The 17,228-nt window shown below is 44.1% G+C and overlaps 1 long non-coding RNA gene across 1 annotated transcript; it reads left to right on the forward strand.

Annotated features, from left to right (window-relative positions):
- The first annotated feature begins 7,201 nt into the window (after window positions 1–7,201).
- Window positions 7,202–10,525, forward strand: LOC9269530 (uncharacterized). Its single transcript, XR_001545251.3, has 3 exons — window positions 7,202–8,183; window positions 9,978–10,101; window positions 10,221–10,525. It is a non-coding gene; the product is annotated as an uncharacterized lncRNA (long non-coding RNA).
- Window positions 10,526–17,228: the final 6,703 nt, after the last annotated feature.

Here is a 17,228-nt window from a genome sequence, read left to right on the forward strand (position 1 = left end):
TGGAGGCGGAAGACTGAGGTTGTTGCTCCCTGGTGGGATGAGGATCCGCGCCCTCTTCACCACTCCGCCACGAATCCGCGGTTTTGGACTCTCTTTCAACAAGACTTTTATGAGTCAGTGATCAAGTCCAAAGCTCATCCCACCGTTCCCATGCAATGGATCAACTGGGAGGAGTTGCAGGCGCATAATGATCCGGTGCTAAACTCTGTGATTGCAAATTGTGAGCGCATGGGGATTCGCTCTTTCATGACTTTGCAGCAGGATTGGTGCAACGAAGTCATCGCTCAATTCTATGCCACCGTTTTCTTTGATCCACACCGTGCCATGCATTGGATGACCCAAGGATCTTGGTATTCTGTCTCCTATCCTCCTTTGGCTGAGATTTGGGGTTTCGACTTGCATGACTTACTCAACCTTCCTGATCTGCATAATCTACCCATTCCTACCAACACTGATCTCCTCCCTCTTTACATTCCAAATGATCCTAATGTGGTGTTGGGTAAGGTCGACGGTCTCAAACCGTACTTTGCCTACTTGAACCGGATGTTTCGCCGGTCCTTTGTGCCAAAGGATGGTGATGCTAGCAGCATTAACCGCCTCTCCAGGACTGTGCTTCTCAGGTTCGATCCCCCTCCTCATCGCTTTCATCCTTATCACTTTGTGTGGGAAGAAAACCGCATGGCTTCCATTCAGTACAGGAAGGGGTTGGTCTATGCTCCTCACATTATGCGGATGATCGAGTCTGTCACTCAGCTTCAGTTTCGCCATGATGTGTCTCATTCCTAGCTTCACTTGTGCCTTGTTAAGGCGCCCCGCTCCTCAGCCGCTCGGGACATCCCCTCCTCTTCCACTCAGCCGCCTCCTGCTCCTGAGCGCCCTTCCTCTGTGGCTCGTCGTGAGCCGTCTCCTTTATTCCGCATTTTGCAGAGTCTTTTTGGTCTTTGCTCCGCGGAGGCCAAAAAGAACTGCCGATTGCGGAATTCAACGAAGAAAACGGCTCGCGACGTCAAATTCCTCAAGGCAAGGTATTATGAGGATCATCACATCGATATCCCTCCTTCTCCTCCGGGTTTCGAGGCCGAGCCCGATGAGCTAGAGGAGGAAGAGATTGAGGATCCATTTGCTGGGTCGCCTCCTGACTTCGACTTCTTTGTTTATGCCCATGGCTATGGCTATCCTCCTCCACCACCTCCAGAGGATCCTCCTCAGGCCCCCCTTCGCTTGAGTCGTCGTCTCATCGTCCTCTCTTTTTGGTGTCTTGATGCCAAAGGGAGAGATTATCTATCATGTCTTTAGGGTCGAGCACATTTGGCTTTTATTTGTATGAGACTATGTGTGATTTCTAAGTTAAGTTTAATGCTTTGTAAGACTTTATTGTTTAATTATGGATGCTTGAGATGTAATGGATCTTATTATGTTTAATGTGGTGCAATGCCTTATCCTCTTTATATGGTGTGTGTGATGAGATGTAATTATTCTTATGCATGTGATGTGTTGGATGTGATGAGCAAATGTGATATATTTGTTGTCTTGTGAGCTTCAATGTGGATGCAAAGATTTAGGGGGAGCTCTCTACTTGCTTTTATGCACACTCTTAGGAGGAGCTTTCACTAAACCTTTGCACCAAAACCTTAAATTATACTCATTCTCTCTTGTGTTCTAATCGTATTGTCATCAATCACCAAAAAGGGGGAGATTGAAAGTGCATCTAGGCCCCTAATGATTTTGGTGATTAATTACAATGCGATTAGAGAGGACTAACATTTTTATTTAAGCAAATGTGAAGCTTGTTATGTCCTTAATGAGTTAGCGTAATGCATATCCCGCCAAATACGTTGAAGTGATGTGTTGCGGCAAATGAGCAAATGGTATTTTGTACCCTTTTCTTTTTGCTTGAGTCAATAGGAAAGCCGCACTATTAAGAGGGATGATGCATTGACAAATGAGCAGTGATCAAAGTGCTCAAAATCAATTTTTAAAAGTGTTTCTCCTCAGTTATAGAGTTCTGGAGTTTTTCGGAGTTTTCCGAAAGTCATTTTCGGACTTTCCGAAAATGACTATGAAGGCAAAAATGTTTCTGTGTATTTTCGGACTTGTCCGAAAGTGATTTTCGGACTTTTCCGAAAACATCCAGAATGATGTTTTGGCTATGAGTATTTTCGGATTTGTCCGAAAGTGATTTTCGGACTTTTCTGAAAACATCCAGAACGATGTTTTTGGCTCTGAGTATTTTCGGACTTGTTCGAAAGTGATTTTCGGACTTTTCCGAAAGTGATTCTAGAACGATGTTTTTGGTTCTGGATATTTTTGGACTTATCCGAAAAATTTTCGGAATGTCCGAAAATTCTCTCGTTGACTTTGCTGTTGGTGCTGAACTGGAATTTTTGGACATGTCCGAAAATCTTTCAGAATATCCGAAAATCACAATTATTGTGTATAACAGGCAGAATTTGGGCTTTGGCTATAAATAGCCCCCTCCCCTCACTTGTGAGGGCTGCTGGTCACATTGGATATTTTTGTGCCCTTGGCTTGCTCTTGTTGAGATTCACTTTTGAGCCTTACCTTCTTGTTTCCCCTCTCACCCATGTTCGATTCGGATTTGGTGTGTGTGTGAGAGTTGTGGATTCGAGTTTGTGTGAGTGCTTGTTGCTGACTTCGTGAAGATTTGTGAGCACTTGCATCATCTCCGGGAGTTCAATGCTTCATTTGTTACTCTTGGAGGTTGAGGACTCCTAGGCGGCTAGGTGTCGCTCCCGACCCACCGATCTACATGTGGTTGGCCGGGAGAAGTTTGTGAAGGTCGGATCTCACCTCCGAAAGGGAAGAGATACCCTTAGTGGAAGGAGGAGTGCTTAGTGCAACCTCTTGAGGAAAGGGTTAGCTAAGACCCGGCTCTTAGTGAGCTCCTCAACGGAGAGTAGAATCCCTCAAGGATTCGAACTTTGGGAACAAATTCGTGAGCTTCATCTTTGGTGACTTTACTTCCTCCCTCTCCACTAGCTTTGCTTATTTGAGCCGCTATAGGTCTAGTTGATGTTTGTGCTAGCATATTCTTGTTGTAGGCAACTAGATCTAGGATTTACTTTGCTATTTGTACTGACTCCGAAAATTTTCGGATATATCCAAAAATTTCGGAAATTTCCGAAAATTACTGCTTCCGCTTTTAATTGAATTTTTTGAATTAGCCTATTCACCGCCCCCCCCCCCCTCTAGGCCTAATTGACACTTTCAGCTCTGATGTAATCAATAATCTTTACTCAGGGACAAGTAAATGCTCAATGTGATGGTGTTGTTGACGGTCCTAAAGTACCAATTCCGACCGTCAATTCATGCACAAATGCAAATGAAAGAGAATACTAAACTTAGAGGTAGTGCTTATTACTAACCATTTCCACAAGTCTTGGTGAATATTTGTACGTGGGTGCATTATGGACGAAAATCACCCGCCATACGACAAAATACATATCTAGACAATCAGACGTGAGTACACGGATTGGAGGCCCTACATGTCAATCATAATCGCCTACAATTGAGCCCATCTGAGGTACAACTTGTAGGGGGGCCACTAGGCAGCCTCCCAGCCAAAGGATTGGCTGGGAGGTGGGCCAATGGGGTTGGCCGAACCCAAGGTCTTTTGAACCACCTTTGCCTCTCCTTGCCATCTGCCGACGCGTGGAGCAAGATCTTGAAGCCCCAAAGGTGGTTATGCTTGATTACCGGCAGTTACCGACCTTCCAACCGACTTAAGGAGGCTATAAAAGAAGGAGCTCACTACACTCTAAAATTACACAGCAAGTGGAGTACAACTCACTTACACATTTAGGCTGAGTTCGGGAGTGAGCGTTGGGAACCCTCACTCCCAACATGCAAAACAGAGCGGTGATTAGTGCATAATTTATTAAGTATTATGTAAAATAAACTTGAAAAATGGATTAATATGATTTTTAAAACAACTTTCCTATATATTTTTTTTTTCAAAATGCACACCGTTTAGTAGTTTGGGAAACGTGCACGCCGAAAACGAGAAAGGTGAGTTGGGAAAAGTAGGGGAAGAACACAGTCAAAGGGTGTGTTCGGGAGGAGGGGTTGGGAATCCCTCCTCCCCAGCACGGAAAATGAAGCACGTATTATTGCATGATTAATTAAGTATTAGCTATTTTTTAAAAAAAAAGATTAACATGATTTTTTAAAACAACTTTTATATAGAAAAATTTTGCAAAAACAACACCGTTTAGCAGTTTGAAAAGCGTGCATACGTGCCCCAAATGTCGGACTTCTCTCCGAAGGAGTGCTAGAGATGTCGACATTCTTCCAAGGAGTTCTAGAGGAGTGCCGAAGATGTCAGCTCTCTGTCTCTCTATCTCTTTGATCTTGTACCTCGTTGGATGCTTCTTTTACATAAGTATTTGTGATCTCATTTGGTATTAACTTTTCTTATTTAAGTAAGATATATTCTCATCATTCCAGGTTCATCGCTGTACTTAGAGTACCTTAATCTTATATAAGTGTGACATCGAGATTGGGGTAATAATCAATAGCGTAGACATGGTGTTAAGGCTAGAGTTTACGTTTGTTTGTTGTGTGCTCCACGGGTTGTAGAAGTAGATGGCAGGTGGTAACAGCCATATCCGTCCTTTGTAATTCTCCATGTTCGGTACGTCATCGAGCTGTAGGCCGGAGTCTCCTTGGAAGATCACGAGTAAGCTGGTGTTCGAAACAATTGATAGAGTTTTAACTTAACTTAATTAACCCATAGGAATCCGCTCTTTCCTAAGCATCCCAATTAGTTGTTGTCCTTGGTTGAATCTTGTTCTTAGATTACACGCACATGTTCCCTGTGATTTGATACCCTTGGAATACTCTAAAGTGAAGTGCTACTTCGGTATCCATGTTCTTGCGGATTTATTTATGACTGTAGCAAATACCAACAGCGGGCCACTATTATGTTGTCGCTAGTCATGCATTGTGCACACATTATTAATAGATGAGGGGTCTCGACAAGCCATTGCGTGCAATAGGTGATGACATGCCCTCCCAAGCAATTAGAGCAAGTTTAACAGTAGAGCCAAATATTAGCTATAAGATCATATTAGAGTTAGTATGTATAGTAGATGGGCTCTAACTTTGTATTTATTTTTCTTCTCCTCTCTCTTTCTCATGCATATACATTTAGTGCATTTATTTTAATGTGTGTGAAGAGTTAGCTCTTGGATACCATCAGCTCGCCATTGTTGAAGCCCTTACCACTGCCTAGGATTGGGGACTTGGGGTGTGAGGCCCAGAGAGAGGTTAGGAGATGGGAATCGGTTGAATGGTTGAAACAGACCAGACCGGGTGGTCTTCACGGGTGGCAGGGAAATCTTGTCTTTTCAAAACATTTCTCTTCTTGTATAGGCTAAAAATAATAAAATAATTGACAGAGCATCCTTCAGCAGATTACCATATTTTTTTTAGGATGTACTCAGACCGTTCTATATTTTTGTTATGTCTACATGCAAAAACCACAAATTTTCAATGTGCGGTACCAAATTTTGCCAAACAACCACCCTGGAATGATAATTAACAAGTATGAAGTTTGTTACAATCGTCTCAAACTTATTTGTTATAAAGTTATTGTCAAAGTATGACCATTAATACCATGGAAAATGATTAAAAAGGACAATTATCGTTATATTGGAGGGAATATAAATTTGTTTGTGCAGTTCATTGATACAAATATGAAAAACAAAAATTAAAATGCCCAGTGGATAGACCTCATGAATGATTTTGCTATATGGTTTATATATGGAAAGTGGCGAATAAATATCATGGCTAGTGTAGTGGGCACCTTATCCAAACAATGCATAAAAAGATAGCTTGAACTTGCAGCTAAATTGTTCCTTTATTCCACTTCTTTTTTTTTATTCTCCCAACAGTGGACTACGCATATCTGGGCCACGTTGATTTTTTTTTTCCGAAAATGGCCACGTTGATTCGGTGGTCCAATTTAATGCACTTGCGAGCAACTAATTCCGTTCCATAAAAATAAACCGATATAAAAATAAATCTATTATGGGATATGACTGTCATTTAAATTAAGTTGTGCTAATATGATCCTAATGTTTCCGCTGTCATTTTAATTTATTTCATGCTTACAAGTCAATCAAACTACAGTATATATGTTCAAGTCAAACAACAAAAGAAAGCTAGATCAATCTGTGCACTCATGCACAGCACAGCAGTAGCAAAGCTTCAAACTGACTGTAATATGTAATCACATGATAAAAGTCCATTGAACATCCTACAAACACTTCTAGGCTGTCACATGGTATTCCTATAAATACTCCTAAGTCGTCATATGGCACTATAATAAACCAATGGAACCATTACATTCAACTACTAAATTTATCTCTTTAGGAAAAAAACTTAATGAATTGATTTAACGGGAGCCTCAAGGCCCACCTCGCTTGCTCCCCCGAACATAGGGTGTGTTTAGATCGCGAAAAGAAAATTTTTGGATATCACATCAGACGTTTGACCGGATGTCAGAAGGAGTTTTCGGACACGAATGAAAAAAACTAATTTCATAACTCGCCTGGAAACCGCGAGACGGATTTATTAAGCCTAATTAATTTGTCATTAGCACTTGTGGGTTACTGTAGAACTTTATGGCTAATCATGGACTAATTAGGCTCAAAAGATTCGTCTTGCCATTTCCATGCAAACTGTGTAATTAGTTTTTTAATCAATATTTAATACACCATGCTTGTGTCCAAAGATTAGATTTAGTGTTTTTGAGCAGAATTTTTTGGAAGGCCGTAGTAACGCATGTAGGGGTGAAAAAAAAGCTCGGGCTCGTGAGCTCAGCTTGGGCTTGGCTCGAGCTCAAATGCCAAAGGAGCCAAGCCCATGCCTCCTTTTCAGCTCGTTGCTGAAATGAGCCAAGCCCGAGCTAGCTCGTGAGTCGCTGGTTTGGCTCATGAGCCTAGGCTATCATGTATTTATATGGATGATTTTATTTTATAGTGAAGTTATTATTTGTAATTATGCAATTTATAATTTATAATTTGTAGAATTGAATATATAAACTTATTTTAGTTATACATGTCGACGATTTATTATTGATCATCTACAAATTATATATGAAGAGATGCTTCAATGGGAAGGCTCGCAAGCCTGCTCGATCTGGCTTGAGCCAGGAAACGAGCCGAGCCGAGCTCATGCTTGAGCCTAGTTTATTGCGAGCCATTGCAAGCCAAGCCTCGTTTCCACCCCTGCACGCCCGGCGCCTCAGGTCTCCATGCTCAACCTCTCCCGATCTCTTTCTCTTCCTATTCTTTTATGTTACCAAATTAAAAGCAAGAAAAGCTATAATTTTAGTATTAAGGTGACCATAATTTTAAATGTACATATCTAATTTCTATTCTATCTAAATTGTTCCTGTATTTATAATTAAATTGACAATTTTAGATCCAATGTTTTGCTATACATAAGTAATATGTCATTGTGGTCTTCTTAACGTCTGGTATTCTCGGAGGCATTCGGATGGGCGATTTCTGGTGATCTTCAATGGTGACTCCGGCACCGCCGGGAGGGTGGAATTTCTCTCCCGGGGATGCAATCTGCGATGAAGCTTGGCATTGTTTCCGACCGCCGGTTCATTTCTCCTCTAAGTTCAGCTCGGTTCCTTTCCGGTTAGTGGTGGATCTACCTCGCTCAAATTTTCGTTTAACAACTTCTTCGGTGGCCTTAGCCCTCAGGGCTGTGATTGGTGGTTCGCCTGCTGATCTCTCTGTTTCCCTTCTCAAAGATCGTTCTTTCTCTTTTTTTTGTCTGCTCCAAACAAGTGGGTTTATGGATTTATCGTTTGAGATCTTATACTTGCAATGATTTTGTTCTGCGCTTCTTTCTTTGGAGAAATGGTGGACCAAATTGGTAGTGGGAACTTGATGTTTAGAGTCGTGAACAAGAGAAAGAATGGGTTTTTGTGGCTCCTAAGAAACGTGTTTCTGATTCTTTGAGGCAACCTGGTCGTTCTTATGCTCAAGCTACTCAGCAGCGGGTTATTCCTATGAAGAGTGTTTTTGATAGATTAAAGGAGTCCTTGAAGGTGACTGGCGGTGATACTCCGGCAATCACTGTTCCGGTGACCAAAGTTCCGGAGACTAAGCTGGTGGCTAATCCCAAAATTCAAAATGTTAGAGGTAATCGGGATCAACTTTCTAAGCAAGTTTTAAATTCTAATTTAATTTGTGGGCGTTGCTCAGAGAAGGGTCATTCTTTGTCTGTTTGTGTTGGGCCCTTTCGGTGCCGAATTTGTAAGAGTTCGGGTCATGCTGCCCGTTTCTGTAGCTCAAAGCAATCTCCCTCTGAGGGTAAATTGCCAAAGTCTGTTTCTACCCCCCGCATTAATGCAGTTGCTACGGTCCTAAACTCCCGGGGTAATTGCAATCTTGTTTGGAGACCTAAAAAGCTTGCGCCGGTTATCTCGTAGCCTTCTCGCCTTCTCCAATCTACTGTTGAGAATATTGTTCAAGCCTCCCCAGCCCAAAGTTCCATGCCAATGGCAGACCTCAACCCTAACCCTCATCGTTTCCGCCATCAAGGTCACATTGTGCATTTGGGAGGAAATTTGCGTGTCCCTAGAGTTGATCTCACCATCCCTCAAAGGCCTGTTCGAGTTTTGTGTTGCTTTGGTGGAGCCGCCGGTGTCGGAGCAAGATTGGGATCACCACCGCATGCTAATTCTTCATCACATTCTTGATGAGCGTCTTTTTGAGGTCAGAAATAGCTACCGTCATGCTTCTGCGGTGGGTATGTATCAACTCCATTCTGCTATGCATAGAGATGCCCTGGTCCATAGTGGGCCGTTTGTTTATGATGGAGTGCATTCGGTAACTTTTGTGAAGCATGATCAAGGCCCAAATTGGAGAGCATCTCAATGCCATAGAGAGGGTTGGTTCCTTTTCTTGGATTACCACCTTGACTTTATTGATTGGGACCATCTAAACCTTGCTACGGCTACATTTGGCCAACTTTCTTTTTGGCTTGAAAGGGATCAGATCAAGGGGAGAGTTCTGATAAGGGCTAAGTTAAAGGATAATGATTTTGTGCCTCCAAAAATTGTTTTTGCATGATCCGGTGGGTATGGGCGGAGGAGGAGAATCATGGACAGTTTCCGTGTTTTTGTTGGAAGGGGATTTCATTAACATGGCTCCTGATGAAGATCTGCCCCCTGCGGGCCCCCAACCAAATCCTAATGGTCTAGATGATGATGATGATCCTAATGTGGGCAACATTTGGCAGATGGGGCAGCCTCCTGTTGGTCCAGGTGACTGGGATGATTTGGTCCAACAGCAGCAAGCTGCAGAGGCTGAGGTAGAGGATGCTTGGGGCTAAGACTATCCAATGGGCCAAGTAATGGAGGTAAATCCTGATGGTCTGCTTGCTTTGGTACCTATTGTTTCAGAGGATGCTAGCCCTTCTGTTCCTGCTGTTGCTATGCCTAATAGGGGGAAAAAGGTTCAGGACCCAGTCCAAGACCCGAAGATCCAGGAATTCTTAGCTAACTTGGATAAACTGACTAGAAGTGAATATCCTAGACACCCTTATTTTTATCCAATGTCTGGCCTGAATGAGAAGATTGACCTCTTGTGCAAAGAAAAGGGAACCATGCACCAATTTCTTGCTTCTAGTTCTGTTCCTGCTGCCATAGATGTGGTCAATCCTTTTACTGCTCTTGTTTTGCCCAAAAAGACAATGTTTGATTTTTCTCCCTTAGTGGGTCAAGAGACAAGTGTTTGGGCTCCGGATTCAACAAAGTCTGATGTTGGCCCCCTGGAGGCCTAGACCCAAGCTGCTATGGAAGTACTTGATGTCATGCCCTTGTCTATTCAGCCTCCCTTCAGCCCAGTTTGTGAAGCACCAGCTCTTCCTGTGTTACCTAAGGCTCCAATTAAGAAAAGAGATGTCAAAACTTTGCTTTATAACCCTTACAGGAGGCAGAGTGCAAGGTTGCAGCAGAATAAGGAGGAAGCAGAACTGCAAGTGGATCCCAGAATGGACATTGGCAAGCCAAGGGGTAAATCTGCAAAGAAATTGAAAGAGCTTGCAGGCTTGCAGGTATAGCAAAAATCTTTGATGATAGTAGCATTAAAGAGTCTGATTTTACTAAAAGTGCCTATGATGATATTCATTCTGATTCCTTTCCATCTGATTGTTCTATCTCATTGTTGCAAAAGATGGGAGTGGACATGTGCGGCTTAACTCCTGAGGAGGAAGTTGAATCCAGCATGGGGAGTGAGAGAAGAAAGAAGATGCCCAGGCCTGACATGGAGGAAAAATGATTTTAGTTTTCAGATGTGTTTTAGTAGACCTGTACTTCCCTTTTAATTATCATGTAAGGGTCTGTATTTGGAACTTCCCTTTTAATTATCATGTAAGGGTCTGTATTTGGACAAGAGCTTTTCAGACTTTGTCATATTTTGGTTCAGTTGTATGCACTATAAGGTTATGTTATTTCAGGCTAGTTGTACTAGCTCTGGTTGGTTTCTCTTTCAATCCTGCTTTATTCATGAGTAATTATATAAATCTTGGAATGTGCTTTGCTGGAATATTAGGGGAAAGAATGCAGAGCCAAAATTGCTCTCTTTGAGACAGAAAATTGAGGACTGTGAGTGCCAGGTTTTTTTTGCATTCAGGAGACAAAAAAAGGATCATTTTGATCTCTCAGATATCAGGAAGTTTGCCCCAAAACGTTTTGATTCGTTTGCTTTTGCACCCTCTAGTGGTGCCTCAGGGGCATTTTGGTTGTTTAGTCTTCAAGGGTTTTTGTCGGAGCTGTGGCGGAAATTAATCTGTTCTCTGTGTTTGTTGATTTCAATTTGAGGCATACTGCTCAAACCTGGTCCTTGACTTGTGTTTATGGCCCTTGTGGTGGCCCAGAGAGATCTGATTTTGTTACTTGGTTTAAGAACATTGGCAAAATTTGCTATAGGACATCCAAAAAATGCGTAATTAGCTATGGGACACCGTAAAAACGTGTATTTGCTGTAGGGCATTGCAAAAACCTGGTAATTAGCTGTTGGACACCCACGACATTATTTTATTATTTTTGGAGGAATAGGAGAGAGAAACAGTTGTGTAAATACGGTTATACCCTTCGATTTTTTTTCTTTTTCTTTATTCTTCCTTATTTTTTTTTTCTCTCTAATTCTCTTTCTCTGCTCTTCATTCAAGCGAGCCCCAGGGAGAGGGAGAGCGTCGTGACGGCGTGGACCAGTGCAGCGCCTCGGCTGGGGCGGCGTTGCGCGGTCGTGCGCAAGGGTCGAGGCCAGCACGACGCGGCGGAGGTGGCGCCCGAGCTGGAGGGTTAGGTGGTGCCGGCGGGGTTGGGCGGCGTCAGCGCGCACGCAAGGACGGCCGGGCTCAGCGGGCGCGACCACGCCGGGAGCGCAGCGGCTCCGGGCCGGATTTGGGAGGCTGGACCAGATGGCGCGAGGCGGCCGCCAACGGCGACGCGGCGAGGCTCAAGCCATCGCAGCGGGCGCTCTTCTCATGCATGGACCTTCAGCACCTGCAAACCCGATGCTGAGCCCAACAACGATGCCCAATAACAATGTCGTAGCGGGTATGAGTGGGGACAAGGGTAGATCGGGCACGCCGTGCGGCAGTGATGCGGCGGCGGCGGCGGCAGTGGAGCTGAGTTGCTATCATCAGGAGCAAGGGATGCATAGGCATTAGCAGCAGCAAGGTGTGGCAGTGCAGAGTAGCGTTGGGCCGTTGTTTGTCTTCGTCGTCTTTGTCTTCGTCTTCACGCAGTGGAGGCTGTCGGTGCATCACCCGCCGCAGGCGTTGGGGTCGGCGGGAGGTGGTGGTGGGGTTGCGATGATGATGAGCACGGAGCCACGGAGGAGAAGTTTGTGGCAGCGCTGCGAATGGTGGAGACGGAGATGGAGGCGGCAGCGAGGGCGGTGCCGGTCGCCGTCGTGGTCGGAGTTGGCGCAGCTATGCGGGAGCTAGCGACGGCGAGGCTTGTGGCGAAGGTGTTGCTGGATGTGGGGCCCACATTGGATTCATTTGAGCCAAGGGCAAATTTGTCTTTAATGATTGTTTCTCTCTCCTATTCCTCCGAAAATAATAAAATAATGTCGCGGGTGTCCAGCAGCTAATTACCAGTTTTTTGCGATGCCCTACAGCAAATACGCGTTTTTACGGTGTCCCCTAGCTAATTACACGTTTTTTAGATGTCCTGTAGCAAATTTTGCCAAGAACATTAGCATTGGTGATCAGCAAAATTGGCTTTATTTTTAGTGACTTCGATTTCTATAGATCAGTGCAGGATAGAAACAAATCTGGAGCAGATATGAATGATATCTTTTTCAATGACATTATCAGCTCCCTTGGCTTGCTTGAGATCCCTCTTAAGGGTAGAAAATACACATGGAGTAACACGCAACAAAACCCTCTTCTTGAAAGGTTAGATTGGGTGTTCACTTCAGCTCCATGGACCTTGGCTTTCCCAAACACTACAGTGGTGCCTTTAACTAGAAATATCTCTGATCATGTGCCATGTGTAGTGAAGATTGATACAAAAATTCCAAAATCCCCTATTTTTAGATTTGAGAATTATTGCGTGCAGATGGAGGGATTTTTTGACATTGTTCAGCAGGTCTGGTCTTTGGATCCAGGGTTTGAGGACCCTGCTAAATGCATTTCTTTTAAGCTTAAATTGCTAAGAAAGAGATTACTTGCATGGAGCAAAAATCTGTCCAAATTACTGTTGCTTCTGACCAACTGTAACAAAGTGATTGATTTTTTGGATTTGGTGGAAGAAACAAGAATTCTCTCAGTCTTTGAATGGAATCTAACAGAAATTGTAAAAGTGCAAATTCTCAAGTTGCAGGAATTTAGAAAGATCTATTATTAGAAGAAGAGGTGCACTAACAGGTGGATGATGCTTGGAGAGGAAAATACTAAATTTTTCCAATCTATTGCAACTGAGAGATACATAATCAATGCAGTGTCACAAGTTTTGGATCAAAATGGGTAGATTGTGCAGCTACATGCACAAAAGGCATCTCTTTTTCTTCACAGTTTTAAGAATAGAATGGGAGTTACAGCTGGTCCTCAAATGGCCTTTGATTTGAGTACTCTCTTCTCCCGAAGCACAGATTTGGAATGTTTGGTGGACATGTTTTCCACACAGGAAATTGACAGTCTTATATCCATTGTCCCAGCAGATAAAGCGCTTGGACCAGATGGGTTCAATGGTTTCTTTATGAAAAAATGTTGGCATATAATAGCTCAGGACTACTACAGATTGGCATCTCATTTTCATGCTGGATGCACAATTTGGAAATCTTGTAGTTCTTATATAACTTTGGTTTCAAAGAAGAATTCACCAGAGACGGTCAATGATTACGGACCTATATCTCTTATGGGGCTCAGTTTAAAGTTCCTAACCAAGCTAAAGGCAAACAGACTTCAAGGGGTAATTCTCAAGCTAGTAAGTGAAAATTAATATGGTTTTATTAAGGGAAAGACAATACAGGATTGCCTTGCTTGGTCTTTTGAGTACATCCATCAGTGTCAGCAATCGAAGAGGGAAATTGTTTTTTTGAAATTGGACTTTGAAAAAGCTTTTGATACTATTGAACACTCTGCTATTCTTTCTGTCCTGCAACATATGGATTTTCCTGAAAAATGGATGCAATGGGTGCAAATGGTTTTCTCTTCAGCTTCTTCTACTGTTCTGTTAAATGGTGTTCCAGGAAATTCTTTTAAATGTAGGAGGGGTGTAAGACAAGGTGATCCCCTATCACCACTTCTTTTTGTCCGTGGAGCTGAGCTGTTACAGAGAGTAATGAATAAAGCTTTTGAGTTGGACTTAATCTCTAAGCCAATTAATGAAAATGATGGGAGTGGGTTCCCTATCATACAATATGCTGATGACACCCTGATCTTACTCAAAGCTTCTCAAAAGGAAATCTTCTGTTTCAAAACTATCCTGAACATGTTTGCACAGTCCACGGGTCTAAAGGTGAATTTTAACAAATCCAGTTTGTATCCTTTGAATCTTTCTCATGACAATGCTTCTTTGCTCGCTGGTATTTTGGGATGCTCCATTGGTTCCTTGCCTTTCACTTATTTGGGGTTGCCTCTTGGTACCACTAGGTCTAGAGTGGTTGATTTTGCACCATTGGTGGACAGAGTAGAAATGAGATTGACAGCAAGCTCTATGTTTTTGCCTCAATGGGGAAGGTTAACATTGATTAATTCAGTTCTTTCTTCTATTCCAACTTATTATATGTGCTCTTTGCAACTTCCAGTCACTGTCATAAAGGCAATTGATACAGCAAGGAAGAGTTGTCTTTGGAGAGGCAACAACCCATCCTCAACTAGAAAAGTTTTTAGCTTTTTGGGACAGAGTATGCACACCTAAAGATAAGGGAGGTATGGGTGTGATTAACCTGAGAGTTCAGAACATTGCTTTGCTTTTCAAGCATATGGTAAAATTATATAATGGTGTTGAGCTGCCATGGGTGAAACTGATCTCACAGACTTATTATGTTTCTAGAGTACCCCATCTGGTTTTGAACAAGGGTTCTTTCTGGTGGAGGGATATCACATCTCTTTCAGATATTTTCAGGGGTATAGCTAAGTGTACAATTCAGTCAGGTGCAACTGCCCTTTTTTGGAATGATCTATGGAATGATGATTTTAAGTGCACAAGCTACCCTAATCTGTTCAGTGTGACTTTGTATAAGAATGATTCAGTTAGGACCATGTGCCTACGGCCAATGGAGGACTCTTTTGTTCTTCCCCTCTCAGATGATGCATGTGGAGAATTTTTGCAACTGCAAGAGGAATTGAATCATCTGCAGCTTCAGCTAGGAAGAAGTGATGTTTGGAGTTTTATTTGGGGAACAGGTATATACACAGCCAAGAGATTTTACAAGCTCAATTACTCTTCTTTGCAACCTCCTAGGCCCATGATTTGGCTGTGGAAACCAAATGTGTCATGAAGATTGTTCGCATGGCTTCTGTTCTGTGATAGACTTAACACAAGGGATATGCTTGACAGAAGGCTTTGTGCAAAAGAAGATGATGATCTCACATGTGCTTTATGCAATACACACCACCAGACTTCATCTCTTCTTCACATGTCCTTTCAGTATGGCTTGTTGGCAATAGCTAGGCATTCATTGGGATTGTAATTTGGAATTCTTTCAGATGATTGTTTTGGCAAGAATCAGGTTTGCACAAAGGGGTTTCCTTGAGGTTTTCTTTCTGGCAACATGGCATATTTGGAAGCAAAGAAATGGGCTAATTTTTCAGAATATTCAGCCTTCATTCCAATCATGGAAGTCTTTGCTTATGAAAGAAGTTCTTCTGCATATGTACAGAATGAAAGATCCTCTCAAGCAATCTCTTTTTGATTGGTTGCAAACTTTATAGGATTGCTGTTTTTGCAGTTTTTATTTATCCCTTTGTAACTTTGTACATATTTTTTGATCTATAAAATTTAAAACTGCTGGGCATAGTCCTGGCAGTACTTCCAGTCAAAAAAAAATATCATTGTGGTTATAGACCCATGCACTTTGCAAGTTTGCATGTCATCTAAATATAAATAAAATACTTAAAAATTTTGACAACGTGTTGTGTTTTTATAGGTCAACCTTCAAACGTGTCACCGTTGGTTCCAATGACAGGGGCACATAGGTTTCATGTGTTTGCTTACACCGTGGTCTCGGGCTCACCATCTGGAAAATAAAGAACTAACTCAAATATTAATAGCACAAACCACAACATAAAAAAAATATCTGGTGTCTTTACGGGTGGTTTCAAGTTTGAAGCACACGTAAGATAGCAGCCTCTCGCGTCGTCCCTCCCCCACGAAAGACCCAGGAGGCGACGCCCTCACCGGTGCTCGTCTCCCCTTACCTCCTCCTCTACCTGGCCGCCACCCGAGCGGCCGTGCGGCCACAAGGACAGCGGCGGCGGGGCTTCGTCCTCGCGCTCGGGCGGGGGGGGGGGAGGGGGGGCTGCTCGGGGCAGGGGAACCGCCCGGCCAGATCTAGCGGTGGGTCAGCCAGCGGCGGGGCTGAGCGATGCGGTGGCAGTGACGTCTGGTGGTGGTGGCGGCGGCGTTTCGAGCCTAGATCTGGCAGGATGGCGACTGCGGCGGGGGTGGCGAGGGGATGGCAACGGTGAGGCGAACCCGGCCGCGCTGGCTGCGGAGTTCTGGACACCCTGTGGTGGCTCGGAGTTCGTGGCGATGGCGGCCTAGAGCTCGCGGCGACGACGGCAGGTCGACTGCGCCGTGTGCCGTCGGAGCTCATCGACGGCGAGAAGATGCAGGAGTTGCCCACCACGTGGAGTGCGTTGATGCGTGGCTCTCTAGAACCACTTGCCCGCTCTGCCCAAGGCGAGGGCTCCGATGGCAGCGCAGTCGTCGTTGGTGACACCGCCTGGCGGCAGCGGCGGCTGGAAGTGTGGCTGCAGCGGCGGCGACTGGGACGCAAGGAGGCACGGAGGTGCGGCACGGCTGGTGGCTGCGTAGGCTGGCGAGGCACGGACAAAGGCGGCATGTGGTGACATGCGGCGGGCGGCGGTGGCGTGCGGAGGCAGGCCGGCGGGGGGCGCCGGTGCAGTGGTGCCCACGCGCTAGCAGAGGTTAAGTTGGTGGTGGAGCATCGGTGTGTCAACGGTGGATGGCGGGTGAAAACTGTAACGCCCCGATTTTTGTTCGGGATTAAAAATCATTAAATAAAGCATTTCCATAAATTAAATAAAAGTTAAAGCAATTTAATCAAGTGAATTATGGAGGAAATTAAAATTTCCTTTAAAAATCATTGGTCGAGAATTTTTTGTAATATTCTTTGTGCCCTAATGAACTCTCTGAAATTTCCCGAGAATTTTCGGAGCTCGAGAAATAATTTTAATAGCACAAACATCATTTAACTAATTAAATAAAAAGAAAACAAATTAAAACCCTCTCTTTGTCTTTGGGCCGCCCCGGCCTAATCCCCCTTCCCCTCCCCGTGGCCTCTTCCTCCCTCCTCTTCTCTCGGCCTAGCCCGCAACCCGGCCTGCTCCTCTCCTTTCTTGCAAAAGTCTATTCCCCCCCAGCTCCTCTCTCTCCCTGGCTGACATATGGGAACCAAGGCTCCACATGTCAGAACCTCCTCCTACCTCCAGCCGCCCGCGGGCAACTGCCATGCCGCCCACACCGCTGCCAAAACCGC

The sequence above is a fragment of the Oryza sativa genome, chromosome 4 (assembly GCF_034140825.1).
Source record: "Oryza sativa Japonica Group chromosome 4, ASM3414082v1".
NCBI lineage: Eukaryota > Viridiplantae > Streptophyta > Magnoliopsida > Poales > Poaceae > Oryza > Oryza sativa.